Source organism: Drosophila biarmipes, chromosome 2R, assembly GCF_025231255.1.
Source record: "Drosophila biarmipes strain raj3 chromosome 2R, RU_DBia_V1.1, whole genome shotgun sequence".
NCBI lineage: Eukaryota > Metazoa > Arthropoda > Insecta > Diptera > Drosophilidae > Drosophila > Drosophila biarmipes.
In genome coordinates, this window is record NC_066615.1 from 1,851,123 (window position 1) to 1,870,019 (window position 18,897).

The window sequence follows — 18,897 nt, forward strand, 5'->3', positions numbered from 1 at the left end:
AGAACAAATGGGTAAAACATGTCATGGTTATATGGATGACATAATTATATTTTCAAGAACAATTGAGCAATTGCTAGAGTATGACTTTGAAATAGTCCATAAATCGGGAAAACTTATGCAACACGTTGATGACCTGGCTGCTTTTGCGAAGAAGACTTCCGGTGTCGTTTGGGGTCTCATGTGTATGTTCTGTGGGATCTGGGAGCGTGCCGTTGTCGCTCGTTGCATCCGACTTTTCATCTCCCTGTAGACTGGACAGCCTCTGTAGTTTGCTGTATGGGTTTCTTGGCAGTTTACATTTGCTTATATTCCCTTTCATAAGTGTAATAACATGAAATTAATCTTTTCCGACTAGCTCAACTATTTTGTTGACTAGGGCATTCGCGATCTTCTCCCGAATAAATATAGGTGGCGGATTAAGCTTCCTTGCGGCTAATTCATACTTTGTTTCGGGCTTCGCCAGAATGGAAAATATATTTTCATTTAATGGCCCGAGGTTTTCAGGCCCTTTGTTGGTACGGTGTACTCTGGGCTTATTGCCGTCATATTTTAGGGGTGTTAGCTTGCGATTGGAAATATAAATATAGCGATCCATGCCTGTCTGCATGGCCGAACACGCTTGCGGAATTGTCATTTCTTCTACCGTAGCTTTGTTTTTGCTGTTTGACCCCATTATTGCACTTGGTTGTGTTGTTGCTTTACCCGCTGCATTGTTGGCGACAGAGACCGTTGTAGTTGACGTAGTAATTGCTGTTGTTGTTGCACTAGGTGGCAGAAGCTCGGTTGGAGTTTTTCATTGCTCACTCCATGGCGTTTGAGCGGTGAAAAGCAAGGCGGGAGAGCAAGAACAAGCCCTGTGGTTTTCGGCGGTCAGTACACTTGCCTTCTCGGTTCTAGAGTATTACTTGTGACAGAGAAATAAGCATTGTTACGGGCCAAAGAGTGATGACGTTTGTCTTGCTCTCTCTGAATTTTTTCACAGGCTTCGTCTTGTTGTTTTTGGCGTTGAGTGCGCTGATCCACATTCTTAATCATTTGTTTATTGATAGTGCATAAAGATTAATTAATTCATTAATTATAACTTAAGTTTACGATGTGCGATTAGCTTCGCGAAGAGCTAAACCTCACGTTTATACATTTTTGAACGTTTTTGACTGAGTGAAAAATTGTTTTCCCGGAACGTTAAGAAAACACGTCTACACGCGACCGAAGTGAATGCAACTTTTTTGTATACCCTTGCAGAGGGTATAATGATTGCAACGCAGTGAAGGAAATGTTTCCGATCCCATAAAGTATATATATTCTTGAGCAGCGTCACTAGACGAGTCGATGTAGGCATGTCCGTTTGACCGTCCATCTGTCCGACTGTCCGTCCGTCTGTCCGTCCGTTTCTACGCAAACTAGTCTCTCAGTTTTAAAGCTATCGGGCTGAAACTTTCCCAAGAGTCTTCTTTTTATTGCAGATAGAATATATGTCGGAACCAGCCGGATCGGACAACTATATCTTATAGATCCCATAGGAACTATCGGGGAAATAATTATAAAAAATTATATCTTTGGTGTTTTTTTTAACATACAACTTCCTACGCTTGGAAATAACTTTTTTTTTTTTAATTATACCCTTGGTGCTTTTTGGCATACAACCTTGGACATACAACCTAGGTTGGAAATAAAATTTTTTTGTTTGGTTGTGGATTGCATTCCTAAAGCGTACTGGTTATTTGGAGCTCGTCTTGCCGGGTGTGGGTAATGACGCTGCTGTTAGACACCCATTTGCCAAGCTCAAGCTTAGTTGGACGTCAGCTGGATGAGTTCGTCGCTGCGGCCAAGTAATTCTTCTTCATTTTCAACGCCGATAAGGACATTGTCCACATAAAAGTCCTTAAGTACAATTTTTGACGCTGTGGGAAACTCAACCTGGTGGACTTGCACTAGTTGTTCCAGTACTCTGACAGCAAGAAACGGTGCACAGCTTGTTCCATAGGTGACTGTAGAGAGTTTAAAGTGTTGAAAAGGATCATTCGGAGTATCTCTCCATACGTTCCGTTGAAAGTTGCGGAGCTTAGGGGCAACCCAGATCTGGCGAAACAATTTTACTATGTCCGCCGAAAACACAAACTTGTGCGTTCGAAAACGAAGGCATACATGAATAAGGTTACATTGAATGCTGGGTTCGATGTGTAAGGCGTCATTTAGAGCGTTTACGTCTTTAAATGACCAGTCAAATACCACGCACAGCTTTTTTTTTCTAGAACTGGGTGGTGTGGAATGTAAAACGTTTTGGCTGATGTATTGCATTCTTCTGGGGCCAGATTACGCATACGACCTAGGCTAGATATTCGTTCATAAATTTTGAATTTGGCTTGCGTAGCTCCATATCACGCTGTAGGCGAAGTTCCACAGCATAGAAGCGTGAGACTGCGCCCTGCAGGCTGTCTCCAAACTCTTGGCATTCGTGTTTGAAAGGAAATTCAACGATCCAGTTGCCGTCTGGATCTTGGGAATGTGTGGTCAGAAGGTGCTGCTCCACCTTTTCGTGCGAAGGGTCTCGTTGTGTATGCTCAGTGGTATACTCGATCTCCCAAAAGCGTTGAAGAGAGGCGTTTATGTCAACAGTAGTAGTAGTGTTGGCGATTAATGGATGCGGTATTGCAAAGGAAGTGATTATCCATCTAAACATCGAGCTGATGGCAATAATATCCATCGGTGTAATATTTTTTTGTCACCTCAAAGAACGGACCAAATTTATTCATTTCCTAGTAAAATGTCTACAGGTGAACATGAGTTAAATGAGGTATCGGCTAACTGGAGTCCATCGTAGATCCTTAAAGCTGTTTCGTCAATGTCGTCCCATTAAACAGATGATGTGATTTTGCCCAGCACATGAGCTGCGAAAACAATAGTATGCAGTGATACCATTGATTTGATATGCAGCGTTGCCAAGAAGATAATCCGGAAACAAGTATCTATGATGGTGAATGTGCGTTGTGCGTTGTGCGTTGACGCATCCTTCAGAAACGTAGGATAACTTAAAGCCGTTATCCAATAGCGCACGGCAAATTGTGCAAGTCCCAATAGAGTTTTGGACATACACCAAAGCTGTGGGTAATGTGCTTCTTTTGAAACGCGTTGACTGTGTTGATGAGCTGCTGTTTTGCGTGTGGGCGACCAAAGTTGAGCTGCATCCAGAAGTTTGAGGACTGGCCTGTGCAGTGTCTGCAGGAGTAATTGTCATGGAATCCATGTTTTCAGGATATACAAGAGAATGATGACGGCCATTGCAGTGCTTCCACGAGTGATTTGATTGACAAGGTGAAGATCGGTGGCCGGGGGGTAGGCAATTGAACAAAAAAGCGCCGATATTTGGTGTTCTGATTTTGAAATTGAGAGCATCTATACAGCTGATGGTCAGCAGAGCCACACTTACCACAATTGCCACGGTTCACCGCAATAAGTGCACGCTTCGCTTTGGCAGGCTTGGCAGGATCGAGTTTGAATCCCGATGCAGCTTGGCTTAGTTCAAAGCCCTTGAAACGATCATCAAGGAATTTAAACAAGTCTGTAACGGTAGATGTGTAATATTCCCTGATCTTCTAATTGAATACTGTGTTGAGCTACCAATATTTCGAGCAGTACACTCTGACCGCAAAGTTGTTCAGGTAAATCTACTATCTCTAGTTGCTACACTGAATTCTAGCCTTAGAATTGTTTTGAAGCTTAAAAAGCTAATCCTTTTTTTCTAATTTAACCCAATATGACTTACTCTGTACAATCGATTTAAACCTGCGTTCGATGCCTTTTTTGGTTTAAGATGGTTAATTTCACAACTATTGGCGTTAGTACTACTCCAAGGCCAACTTCCCTCACAAACTCTTTTATTCGACTGCCATCTTTGACATTTATTAATAGTAGATTCTGCCATAAGTTGAGATGCATCGATCGCAAAATTATAAATGAAGTACTGAGAATCTACATGCACTGTAATCATGCGGTCACCCAATTAACCAGAACTGGGATAATTTTATCAAATACAGAAGCATGTCTACCAAACAAAGGTATTTTGGCATTATTTATTAATTTTTTATCCACAAATAAACCTCTAGCCGTCAATAATGTGTAAACTTTCTTTCATTCTTAAATGTTCTTTTCCCTGGCACGACTAAATTTTCAAACAAACCGTCTTTTATTCTGGAAATCTCACTCTTTAGCTGACTAGGTCTCAATACGTTTGTATTTACTTAATATGTTTGTATTTAGTCGGCCGTGATTTATGTATATTAATAGGCTTATGATACCATATTGAAGTTGTTCTAACTAAGGAAGTCGTTCTCGACTAAGGAAGTCTGTTTTCTACTTAGCTCGTTAAGGCTTTGCTGATTGCTTAATAAATTTTTTATATTATCCTCCATTTGTATCCTGTCGTCTTCATCCATTATTCCAAATAGAATGTGATAAAGCGATCCCATAAAACCAAATGGAGTACGTTTACTTCTTGATTTTCCCTGTGCCATAAAAACTTGATTATTTTCTTCGATGTCTGAGATCTGCCTTTCTGTGTTACTCAGAACTAAAAGGCATTGATCCTCAAAACTATGAAGCCGTTGTTGCTGCTGCTGAATTTTCGATGTTATTTGTTTTTTCGCTGTTGATGCTTTTTCATTTGTTCCGTTGCTGTCCTCGATCTTGTAGTTGTAATAGTCGTAGACGTGCTGAAGTCCTTATGTGCACGTTAGATGTTTTACAGATGATTTAAAAGTTGCTTAAAATTTTTTTTTTTTAATGGGAGTTAATGATTCATTATTTATTTGTATTTATTTTTATTTTTTAGGGTCACTTTGATATTATAATACCCGTTATTTTGTCAATAAATTTGGGAGTCACTTTTTATTTCACCGTTATAACTTTTTCGATGTCGGCCTCGAATACGCCTGATTTTATCAATCACTTTTCGATGTTTGAAAGGCCTTGAAAACGTCAAAAAATATTACTGCTCGATGGCAAGCATTTTTATATATTTTTTTAATTTGTCGATTTTTTGTCGATAATTTAATAAATTTTGTATTATATCAGAAAAAATTCTTTTATATCTTTTTGATTTTTATAAATTTTTTACTCTGTTTATTACTACTGTTGGGGGAAAACAAGAGACAATTATTCATTAAAACCTTAAACAAAAACTGCAAGTGTTAAACTTTTTATTTTTTAGGTGCTGGCCTAAGTTCTGAGTCTCTTACCACTGTTGGGGGGAAAACAGCAGAGTTGTCGAAGAACCAAAATGAAAGGGATGAATATTATTTGAATAAAAACCTTTTCAGTTGAGTTCTATATAAAAACTGAATTTTATTTTCTAAGTCCCTGCTTAGAAAACTAACATGAACAATTTACTCTGGTCTTATCTGTAGCCTACGCAGAGGCAGCGTCTGCCTGAGCGTGAAAGTTATCCGCACAGGAACCCTTGGTGCAGTGTGAGAAACATCTCAAGTGATTATCTTCGGTTAGGCTCAAGTGGCCTGTCCTTACAGATTACAAGTGCTAACACCGCTCTCTTGTAGAGTTTAAAATTTCAGATCATAGTTTATGACTTTGGGACGATTTATAATTGTCACATGACATGCGGCTCAAGGGGCCTGCCCTTACAGATTACAAGTGCTAACACGGCTCTCTTGTAGGGTTTAAAATTACAGATCAATTGTCACGTGACATGCCCAGAGCTCATAAACTATTTTATTTTATTTGTGTTCGTTTGAACAGTAGGAGTGTAAATAATATATGGCTTTACTGGAGGTTGGTTATAGATCGATGTGAGCTGTAGAAATTAAATCAATACACGTGTGGCAAGGGTAAAAGATTATCTTCATGCGGTGTGCCGAATGAGAATCTCAAATGGCGATTCTAACCTGGCGATGAATAAACGTATTCCGCTAATAAGCCGCTGAACGCGGCACGTTCACCATGCTGTGCGCAGAGGGAGTACTGTAAAATTTCCGACCATTCCGAGAATTCGGTCTGGTCATTGCTGTATTTTCCGGGTAGCTTGCGGCAAAAAGAAGGAAATCATTGATGTAGAGTGGACGTGCCCAAAATCCAATAAATCCATCAAAATGGTATTTTTCGTATTCGGGCAATAATCGGATACTTGCTAAAGCAAAGGGTTGCATATGGGCTATTTAATTTAATTACCATTGGTAATGTCCTAACTAGGAGTGCCAACTTAGCCGAATATGCTGACTACCACAGACTTTATAGTATAAATATATTAGTTAATAAAACTATAATATATTTGGGGGCTTAACCTAATAGCCAATAAAACATAAAAATGGCGCCACAAGAAGTATCGTGTGACCTAAAAAGCGAATTTTCCACTAGTGAGCTGATCTGACCGAGATCAACAACCAAAGCTTTTATCATATAAATCAAGGATCGCAAATTGAACCGAAAATACTGCATACAATTTTTTTTCAAATGGTGCCAAACTTTGACTGTTTAATTCCAGTTGAGCAGTAGTTCTTAAACTGGCGCATGCCAAGGGGATAAGCGAAAGACAGCGATCCGTAAAGGCACGAGGTGAAAGTGGCCAAACTGTTCCTAGAGTCGGTAAAAAAAAGAATTCTATCTGCTGAGTTCAAACGCACACTAAAAAGTGCCGACATTCATGGAAAGTAGCCAGAAGAAGAAGGCGCTACGGATTTTGGTGGAATGTGGGCGTTAGAGAAGGCATGGCACCCCGCTGAAACAAACTTGCGCTTCGCAGGAAGGCCAGGAATAGTTGAAGTTTACGAGATCTCAGCGCTCATACAGACGGACGGGCAGACAGACGGACAGACGGATATGATAGATCGACTCGGCTAGTGATCCTGATCAAGAATATATATATACTTTAAGTGGTTGGAATCGCTTCCTTCTGCCTGTTACATAAATTCTACTCTACGAGTAAAGGGTATACAAATCTTGTCCACCGATAAAAAAGTTTTCAGGTGTGTAGTATGCACACATATAAAATACATGCATCGACCACCCACTGTACCAAGAGTACTAAAAGGGGCACGCATTGTAACACTTTGACGCAGTGTTTTTACAATTCAGAGTCTCGGTCATCAACCTGAGTGCCCGAAATAAGAACCGCTCACTTGGCCCGCAGGCTGAAAGTGCAAGTGTCAGCATAATTGCAACACGAGCGGACCTCATGTATGTGCATATACCTCCGCGCTCCAGACTAAATGACCATAGCTATATACTTAAGAATACATAGGCCATGTCTGCGCTGCCGCTGCTGGCAGCGCCGCTACGAGACTTAGACTTTTTAGCTCCTAAGCAAATTTGGGATCAAGAAGAACCTCCTTTGAGCTCGGATTGGCAACAACGGCTGCTAAGAAAACATAAATACATTTGAATGAACAAAAATTAAATAAAGAATGAGAGCAATTAAAACGATGAACTTATCTTCTTCGATTGGCGGAGCGGGATAATTATTACAGGTGCTTTAACTGCGGATCAACTGAACACATTCGCAAAGGTTGCAACACGCTGACAAAATGATTCAAATACGATGGTGTTAGGCATATATCTTTTAATTGTCCTAATTGGCCTAAACCTAATTAGGGATACCAAACGCTGTAAGGAAATTTTGCTCAACGCAATAAAAGTAGCCTGTCTTGATGACACTGGCTCGGATGTTTCATTTGCCTATCCATTTTTAAACATTTGGAAAATGTGGATCTTCGAGATCGCAATGCATCGTCGATGGAAACGTAGCTGAGCAGCTTTTCCTTGTTGTACCCGATGGAAACATAGTAAACGACGTTTTACTGGGTTTTGACTTTGACTCAAAATTCAGCGTTTCACTAAACGAGGGTGGGTTCACTTTCCAAAAGTCGTCAGCGCAGATATTTAGCGCTGATGCCGTAACCAAATGAAGTGCTTCCGACACCAGTCAAGTCGTTATTCTCCTCTGGTGTAGCGCTTGTAGCCAACTTCGGAATTTTGATCCCTTTTTCCTCGAGCTGCGGCGGACAAATTATTCCAAAAACGAGCCCCTCTATAGGGCCTTATATGAGTCTAACGTACTTCCAATTGATATGCAATTGGACTACTTCTCAAGTAAATCAAACCTTAAGCATAGGTTAGTCAATTATTTTGTAAATTTTAGTACGTAAGATAAGTTGTTGAAATTTTCAAGTAGCCAGAAAAGGAACTCCGTTGGCGAAATGAAATAAATAAATAAATGCTTAAATGCTTGTAGTTAGCCAGATGTAAAATATGGTAAGCGCCATCTAGGAGTCGTTCTGTCATACGGGATGTGTCACGTCAAATTTTCCCTTCTCTACCTCACCTACTCGGCTAGGGGTTACCACCACATTTTTGGCATCCGGATCATTCTTTCCTTTTTAATTGTGTCATCAAAGGTGCTGGATAAAAGTATACATTTATATCCTAGCTGATTGATACTTGATTTCAGTCAAAAGTTTGCAACGCAGTAAAAAAGATTTTTCCGACCCCTTAAAGAATATATATTCTTGATCTGCATCATTAGACGAGTCGATCTAACCATGTCTGTCTGCCCGTCCGTTTGTACGCAAACTAGTCTCTCAGTCATAAAAAAGGGCAGAGTGCGCGGCTAACTTAATAATTAAAACATTAAATAAACCATTTGTCCTGTTTGTCTTCCAGTTACGATTAGGTCAATGTAAACTTTAAATTGCTAAACAATGGTATTGGCGCAGGAGGGGCTTCTCGCATTTTCTCTCTTCTCTTATTCCGACCTGCAGTGCATTCACATCTCTCAAACGAATTGTAATGCTTTATTTATCTCTTTCAACTTATATGCATTAGTGAAAAGAGTGCTGTAAATCTTCTGTTATGTCTTTAGTCTACGACTAACCATCGTAAGCGAAACTTTTGTTTTAATATGCATTTGCAAACAATTAAACGTAAAATCATAGAGTTAATTTTTCTTCGATCAGAAATCAGCGTAAATTTTTGTTTTTTCTTTGTTGTTTTTACGCGGTCTCGGGCTGTTGCTGCTTCTGCACGTCGCTGCCGCGGTTTGCTGCTGACTGATTTTTGTACCCTTTACTCGTGAGCCAGAAAATATGTAACAGGTAAAAGAAAACGTTTCAGAGCCCCTAAATTATACATGTATATTCCTGATCAGTATCACTAGCTGAGTCTATGTAGCCATGTCCGACTGACCGTCTCTCCATCTGTCCGTCCGTCCATATGAACGCTGAGATCTCGGAAACTATAAGAGCTAGAACAGTTCCTATGCGGCGAAAGTTTGTTTCAGCGGGGTACCACGCCCACTCTAACGGACACATCTGTAGCGCCTACAGTTTTTATGATAGAATAAAAATTTAAACTGATTTTTGTTTGTCTCATAAATATCTATCGATTGACCCAAAAAAAATGTGCCACGCCCACTTTAACGCCCAGCAACCGTCCATAACTGTGGTGGCCACAATTGTCATGCTAGAAATTTTATTGTTCTAAAATTTATTTGTTTTATTAACACTTTTTGATTGACCTAAATAAAAATTTGCCACGCCCATTCTAACGTCCACTAAGGCCTTAAATGCTTATATATATATATATATACTTTTATATATATATATATATATATATATATATATATATATATATATATATATATAGTAAGTAAGTAAGGTGACTTTTCAAATTTCGCGGGCAACATATTTTCGATTATCGATTTTTTTGTTTTGTTATGTTGGTACACTCTTCCCTAACATCTGTACCAAGTTTCAATTGAATCCCCTTTTTTGTTTAGTTGTGAGAGGCGTAAAGGTAACAAGTTGTTTTGAGTGCTCAGCGATTTTTTGTTATCGAAAATTATGGATCAATTGGGCTCGTGCCATTAAATTTTTTCAAACGTTTTGAGCATGAGTCGTGTGTCAGCGAAGTTTGTTCCAAAATTGCTGAATTTTGACCGTCGCATGAGCATCGCTCAATAGCTGTTGGATGACGTCAACGACTCAAAAGGGGCATAACTGGTGACGAATCATGGGTATATGGTTATGATATCGAAACCAAAGCTCAAGCCAAATGTCAAAGTTTTGATGACTGTATTCTTCGATTACCATGGCGTGGTGCATCAGGAGTTCTTACCATATGGTCGTACGGTCAATAAACAGTATTATCTGTGAGTTATGCACCGTTTGCGTGAAGCAATACGAAAGAAACGTCCAGAATTGTGGAAAAACAATTCAACAATTTACATCACATCTTTGCTTGTGAGAGATTTTTTGGCCAAAAAAAAAAACCACAATAATACCTCAGCCACCGGATTTGGCCCCATGTGACTTTTTCTTGTTCCCAAAACTACAGAGACCTATGAGGGAACGGAGAAAGGACGCCTGAAACTTTCCCAAAAAACATCTTTCTATTGGAGGTAGTATATAAGTCGGAACCAGCCGGATCGGACCACTATATCTTATAGCTCCCATAGGAACTATTGCGGAAAAAATTAAAAAAAAAAATTATATCTTTCGTGTTTCTTAACATATACCTTTTTAAGCGTGGATATAACATTTTTAGATTGGTTCTGAGTTTCGAATTAAATTTTATCAAAATTGGACGACTATATCATATAGCCCCCATAGGAACAATCAGCAAATTAGTGGTAAAATTATATTGAAAAATTATATCTTCGTTGTTTTTTAACTTATAACCTCCTACGCTTGGAAATAATATTTTTTATTTGGTTTTGAATATCGAATTAAATTTTATCAAAATCGGACGACTTTATCATATAGTTGTCACAGGAACGATCGGAAAATTAGTCGGAAAACATAATATAAAAATCATATCTTTGTTGTTTTTAACATATAACCTTATAAGCTTGAAAATTCAAAACCAATTAAAAAATGTTATTATCAAGCGTTGGAGGTTATGTGTTATACTCGTACTTTCCGACGAATCTAGTACACCCTTTTATTCTACGAGTAACGGGTATAAATGTATATGTGTGGAAGTAAAAACCGGAGCTCTGCTGCATATAAAATTGTTTTAAACGTAGCATTTTTATTGAAAAAAGGTTCTGAGGGCAAAATCGATTTAATGTTGAAACCGAAAACGATTCATCTCGACATCGAGATCGATTCGATGCCCGTTAGACTTCGACTTTGGATTGAGTTTGAGAATCGATATTGGTTTTCATATCGAAAAAGCTGAAATCGAGAACGCTGAGAACTGTGTGTTGAAAAAACTTTGGTCTTTTAAGACAATACAATTCCCTCGTCATACTTCTAGTTTTGATTTCGAAATCTGCAGGATTCTCCACAGTCGGTTTCCAGTTCTATTCGTTAATAGTAAGGTTTCTTTCTCCTAAGGCGATACCTTATCAACGCCAGTAGAGTTTTGCAGTCTGACCGACCACATACAGACGCTAGTCGGCTGAACGTCATTGAAAAGGGGAAAAGGAAATGTGTTGCGTCAAGGCTTAAGCACTGGCATTTAGTGTTTACGAAAGTCAAAATATCAATATAACGTAAAAGACATTCGATTTTAAAGATTTCTTTACATAATATTACGATTTTTTTTAAAATGAAGTAAGAACATAAAGCATTTTAAATGCCGCGCTTTTGAATAATAACAATTTAAGACCATCAAAATTAAGAAGTAGACAATAGCAATAATACTATAAAATAAATACATTATTATCCCCTCATGAAATCGGCTAAAACCGAAATTAAAGCGTACAGTAGATGATCTATTGAATAAAAAATAATAAGTTCCATATAAGATTTATTTTTAAAGTCGGTTTTCTATTAGATTAATTGTGAATTTCAAAGACATGGACAATGTATTGAGAGTGTATTTCAGCAAAAATACTTAAGATAAAGCCAAATAATTCAAAATGTGAACAAACATCGGTTAGGTGATGAAACAAAAGTTTGTATGGGACTTTTACTCAGAAAAATCCAATTTTCTTGGAAAACTAGAAAAAGTTTGTAAACATTTTTGGCTGTGTATCTGTGTTACGAAACCAGTACAGTTATGTTTCAACTTATAAGCTAGCATCATAACTGTGGACGCCGCAGGTTTATACTATAGGTTTTGGGTGGTTCATAGGTGTGCGTCTCTATTATGCGTTTGATGTCACAAAATTGCGCTACTCAAAAATCTTCATAATCAAAATGATTAATACTTCGTAGCTTTTATATATTGCGAAATATCTGAGGGTTTTGTGGGCGTAAAAGTGGGCATTGAAGCTTTAAGTTAAAAAAGATATATTGACAAGAGCAATACAATTCAAAATTTTTAATTTTTAATTTGTTTTTAGTTTCATTTAAGCGGTTCTAATGTTAATCTGGGTCGATTTGTTAAGACTCAAAAAAGTGGAGCTTTTTAGAGGGAGCACACCTTTACACAGATAAAAAAATTGATATGATATGATGGTCAATTTGAAGAAATCCAATATCAATTTGGCCCTGATATGTCACCTATCAATTTAATATGATCGAAATGTTAAAAACGATATTTCGGTAATATCATTTTTACATTAGCGGTATCTCTTTTTTCTAGAAAATAGCTTTGACAAAGCTTTTTTGTCACAATCAAGCGTTGGCTCAGGGGGCTAGCGCTTCGTTTTTAATACACAGGCCTGAGTGTTAGTGGTTCGAGTCCTCCCCGTGACAATTTATTTTTTTTTTTTTTATTGAAATCTGAAATCATTTAAATGCAGCTTTGTTATAACAATTAGAGGGACATTTTAGATATTATTATTAATCACTTAAAGCATACTATGCCTTGGAGCGTACTTGAACCTGGGACCTTCAGCATCAGAGACAGACACCTTACCAACTGGTCTATCGCACAACGTTTTCCGCGGGCGTTAAGTTCAAAAGACATGGAAACCATGTTAGTGCAAGCGATACAACATGTTTGAAGTAAGCCAAGTCGAATTTCGAATAGGTCAATTTCGCTTCCACTCACGTAATTAACGCCGCCATATTGCTCTATCCTCTCTTTTTTGATGTCAAGAAATATTCGAAAAGAAAGAATTGGAGAAAATTACATTTTTTTGTATCAATTTGACATCATTTCATGGTAAAATTGATATTTATCGAAAAAACACAAACTTACCATGCGCATATCAAATTGATCTTGACGTATTTTTTTTCTGTCTATTGGTGTTGATTCATTATATTAATTTGATATGTTGATGTTATGTCATTGTGTTATGTAAGAAAAATATTAAACTGTTATGGAAATCTCGCATGTATTACCGAATGAAAGACGGTCACTCTAGTAGGCAAAAAGAGACGCCAAGAAATGGTCCTTCTTAGCCTCCTGAACGGCACATGGATTACGCGAAACTAGAGCTCAATTTCATCAGCCAAAATTTAAAAGTGTATGTATTACCGAGCGTGATCTCGGACATGCACAGAACAGTCTTCACACATACATTGACGACGACAAGTGTGTGTGTACCTGTAAAATTTGGAACTGGACAAACACAACCTCAAAAAGATGCCTAAGACACGTCTCAAAAAGCAGAAGAATGACGACAATACGCCCAGAGAAATTGAGGACACGCCGCGACCAGGCACCTCAATGATCCGTTAAAGCCCAAAAACTTCAACAAGAGCTGAAAGCTAATCGGATGCAGCTTGAGTTCGAGGAGAAACAGTTGGAACTGGAGACGCAGCAGCCAAGACGACCAAGATTACAACATCGGCGATGAGTACAACAACGGCACCAGGACACGTGGGTTAAGTCTTCTCAACGAAAGCAAACAGATCAGCCTGATGACCTCAATTCAGATGGCATTGTTAGTTTTATGGCTAGGCAAAAAATTCCGTTATTCAGTGGTGACCCTATAGAATGGCCAATTTTTAATGCCGAGTATGAGAACAGTTCTCGAATGTGTAAATTCACCGAGTACGAAAACATCAATCGCTTGCGAAAAGCACTGACAGGTCGAGCCAAAGAATGTGTACAGTCACTTCTATTAGTGCCACAAAATGTTAATGAGGTAATTGACATATTAAATAATGAAAATGATGATAGATAAAATTCGAGCTTTTCCTGTAATCAAAGAGGATAAATATGACAGACTCATCCCTTTTTAAGATATGATTACAAATCTCATTCAAACTTTACTGTCCTTCAATGATATTGATCAGATTCGTAACAATTTGCTGTTTGAGGAAATTCTAGAAAAAATTGAAGTTTCTCAAAGAATTTCATTCATAAAACATTTTCAAAAAATAAAGTTTGACGATCCGAAGATTATACTATTTCACGAATGGTTTGGTCAAACCATAAAAGCAGCGACATTGCTCGGATTCGGTCAGAATAAGTCAAAAGACACAACACTAACAGTCTCAAATCCAGTCAAGACATTTGAAAAATCCAAATACTATTGTAACTATTGTAGGTCTACTGATCATCACATAACAGATTGTCCAAAATTTAAATCCTTGAGTGTCGACAAGCGTTGAGAATTCACATCTCACAATAAGTTATGTATATCTTGTCTGGGTAGAAATCACATTATGAAAGACTGCAAACGCAAAAAGACTTGTAGGGCAGAAAATTGTAAGTTTAACCACAATTTTTTGTTGCATAGACAACACAGCAAGCGCTTCCCTTGATATGCCTAGTAATTCTGACCAAAACAAGACAATTCCCGACATGAACTGCAACATTAATTTCGGTTGTAACAAAGTATTACTAAAGGTCATTCCAGTCACACTAAAAGGTCCACAAAAAGCAATCGAGACATACGCTTTACTTGACGAAGCCTCGACAATTTCATTGACCGATGAACAACTAGCGACTGACCTACAACTAGAAGGACCGACCAGTCCTTTAAAAATGCAGTGGACAAATAACGAAGTATATGAACAAGCGAACTCAAAGGTAGTTAGTGTGGGTATCCGAGGTAAGGAACAGACCTCCAAAGTATTTACTCTTCGAAAAGTTAAGACCGTATCATGCCTAAATCTACCCCTACAAACCCTTTCAATAAGCGACATGTCTGAGACCTACGAGTTTTTGAAAGACTTTTCCTTTTGTTCCTACCAAAACTCGCATCCAAAGATTTTGATTGGTCAAGACAATTAGTCAATCATAGTATCTCGGAAATTGAAATTTGAAATTTTAATTGCGTAGGTTACGACAACCCTAACGATGACCTGGACATTCTACACAATCTGGTTAAATACTATTGGTCCTTTGAGAATGAGTTATTAACACCTCATGACTATCCGACATCACTTGACGACAGAAGATGTTTGGAAATTGTTGACAAAACCCTCAAACGAATCGATGACACATTTCAATGTGGTCTATTTTGGAAAAGTGACGACATTAAACTACCTGAAAGTTACAAAAATGCATACTGTAGATTGTTGTTATGCGAAAGAAAAATGACCAAAAACCCGGAGTACGGGAAAAAATATAAACAAACCTTTGACTCCTACATACAAAATGGGTATATGAGGAAATTGACTTCTGCTGAGAAAACTAATTTCACTACGTTGACCTACTATTTGCCACACTTTGGAGTTCTAAATAGCAACAAGCCAGACAAACTTAGAATAGTTTTCGACGCGGCCTCCAAAAGCCATGGTTATTGTCTTAATGATTTCCTTTTGCCAGGTCCAGATCTATATAGCCAATTGTCAACAGTTCTAATGAATTTTCGAAACCACAAATTTGCATTTGTCGGAGATATCAAAGAGATGTTTCTCCAAATAAAAGTACAGGAGTCAGACCGTTGCGTACAAAGAATCCTATGACGAGGCGACAAACGACAATCCGAACCGGAGGTGTACGAAATACAACTTCTATTTTTTGGCACTAAATGTAGCCCAAGTATCGCCCAACAAGTCAGAAACAGAAACGCCTTAGATTTTTAAAATGACTATGACCAAGCCTGTAAGGACATAATAACAAAACATTATATGGATGACTATTTGGGTGGAGCTCCAGACATTAGTACAGCCGTAAAATTAATTAAGGACGTAACATATGTACACAAGGCAGGGGGATTCGACATGCGAAATTGGATATCTAATTCTCCAGAAGTTTTAAATCAGATAACAGACAACACTCCATCGAAACAAGTCACAGAAAAGAATTTAACCGAAGTGAGAGTTCTAGGTTTAATTTGGCATCACAAAAAAGACATATTCAGATACAATTTAAAGTTTTCTAAGTCCCATTTTGAACTTCTTAACAGTCTCAGACGACCAACTAAGCGAGAAATATTACAAATAACTATGTCCATTTTTGATCCCTTAGGGTTTCTTTCAAACCTTTTGATATCAAATAAAATCCTTCTACAAGCCATTTGGGGTAGCGGAATCCATTGGGACGACTACCTTACAGACGATCAATTTCAAATATGGAAGGCATTGTGTAACAGCTTAGATAAAATAAACGATTTTTACATTCCAAGGCAGTTGACTACACTTATCATAAGTCATTGAAATGTTCAGTTACATATATTTTGCGATGCATCAAAATACGCATACGCATCTTGCGCGTACCTACGCTTCCAGTGTAACAGCCAAATAGTAATCAATGTCCATTCCTAGACTAGAGCTTCAAGGAACCTTACTAGGAGCTAGGCTAAGCAAAGCTATTAAAGAAATCTCAGAATAGACTCAACTTTCATGTAGACAGATTACGAGATAGTCTTATTCTAGCTGAAAACGAGCAGCAAAAACTTCAAGACTTCTGTGGCTCAGCGCTTGGGAGAGATACAAGAATTTACAAATTGAAGTGAATGGCGACATGTACCCTCAAAACTGAACCCCGCTGATAGAGCTATTTAAAGCTGTAGTAATGTCGTGAAAATGATGATAGATAAAATTCGAGCTTTTCCTGTAATCAAAGAGGATAAATATGACAGACTCATCACTTTTTAAGATATGATTACAAATCTCATTCAAACTTTACTGTCCTTCAATGATATTGATCAGATTCGTAACAATTTGCTACTTGAGGAAATTCTAGAAAAAATTCAGGTTTCTCAAGGAATTTCATTCATAAAACATTTTCAAAAAATAAAGTTTGACGATCCGAAGATTATACTATTTCACGAATGGTTAGGTCAAACCATAAAAGCAGCGACATTGCTCGGATTCGGTCAGAATAAGTCAAAAGACACAACACTAACAGTCTCAAATCCAGTCAAGACATTTGAAAAATCCAAATACTATTGTAACTATTGTAAGTCTACTGATCATCACATAACAGATTGTCCAAAATTTAAATCCTTGAGTGTCGACAAGCGTTGGGAATTCACATCTCACAATAAGTTATGAATATCTTGTCTGGGTAGAAATCACATTATGAAAGACTGCAAACGCAAAAAGAGTTGTAGGGCAGAAAATTGTAAGTTTAACCACAATTTTTTGTTGCATAGACAACACAGAAAGCGCTTCCCTTGATATGCCTAGTAATTGTGACCAAAACAAGACAATTCCCGACATGAACTGCAACATTAATTTCGGTTGTAACAAAGTATTACTAAAGGTCATTCCAGTCACACTAAAAGGTCCACAAAAAGCAATCGAGACATACGCTTTACTTGACGAAGCCTCGACAATTTCATTGATCGATGAACAACTAGCGACTGACGTACAACTAGAAGGACCGACTAGTCCTTTAAAAATGCAGTGGACAAATAACGAAGTATATGAACAAGCGAACTCAAAGGTAGTTAGTGTGGGTATCCGAGGTAAGGAACAGACCTCCAAAGTATTTACTCTTCGAAAAGTTAAGACCGTATCATGCCTAAATCTACCCCTACAAACCCTTTCAATAAGCGACATGTCTGAGACCAACAAGTTTTTGAAAGACTTTTCCTTTTGTTCCTACCAAAACTCGCATCCAAAGATTTTGATTGGTCAAGACAATTAGTCAATCATAGTATCTCGGAAATTGAAATTTCAATCATTTCAAGGACCTGTCGCTAGCAAAACGGCGCTGGATTGGGTTGTACATGGGACAGTGGGAATGATTACAGAAATTCCAGATAGAAATTTTTCATGCCATGTATTTAATTGCGTAAGTTACGACAACCCTAACGATGGCCTGGACATTCTACACAATCTGGTTAAATACTATTGGTCCATTGAGAATGAGTTATTAACACCTCATGACTATCCGACATCACGTGACGACAGAAGATGTTTGGAAATTGTTGACAAAACCCTCAAACGAATCGATGACAGATTTCAATGTGGTCTATTTTGGAAAAGTGGCGACATTAAACTACCTGAAAGTTACAAAAATGCATACTCTAGATTGTTGTTATGCGAAAGAAAAATGACCAAAAACCCGGAGTACGGGAAAAAATATAAAAAAACCTTTGACTCCTACATACAAAATGGGTATATGAGGAAATTGACTTCTGCTGAGAAAACTAATTTCACAACCTTGACCTACTATTTGCCACACTTTGGAGTTCTAAATAGCAACAAGCCAGACAAACTTAGAATAGTTTTCGACGCGGCTTCCAAAAGCCATGGTTATTGTCTTAATGATTTCCTTTTGCCAGGTCCAGATCTATATAGCCAATTGTCAACAGTTCTAATGAATTTTCGAAACCACAAATTTGCATTTGTCGGAGATATCAAAGAGATGTTTCTCCAAATAAAAGTACAGGAGTCAGACCGTTGCGTACAAAGAATCCTATGGCGAGGCGACAACCGACAATCCGAACCGGACGTGTACGAAATACAAGTTCTATTATTTGGCACTAAATGTAGCCCAAGTATCGCCCAACAGGTCAGAAACAGAAACGCCTTAGATTTTTAAAATGACTATGACCAAGCCTGTAAGGAAATAATAACAAAACATTATATGGATGACTATTTGGGTGGAGCTCCAGACATTAGTACAGCAGTAAAATTAATTAAGGAC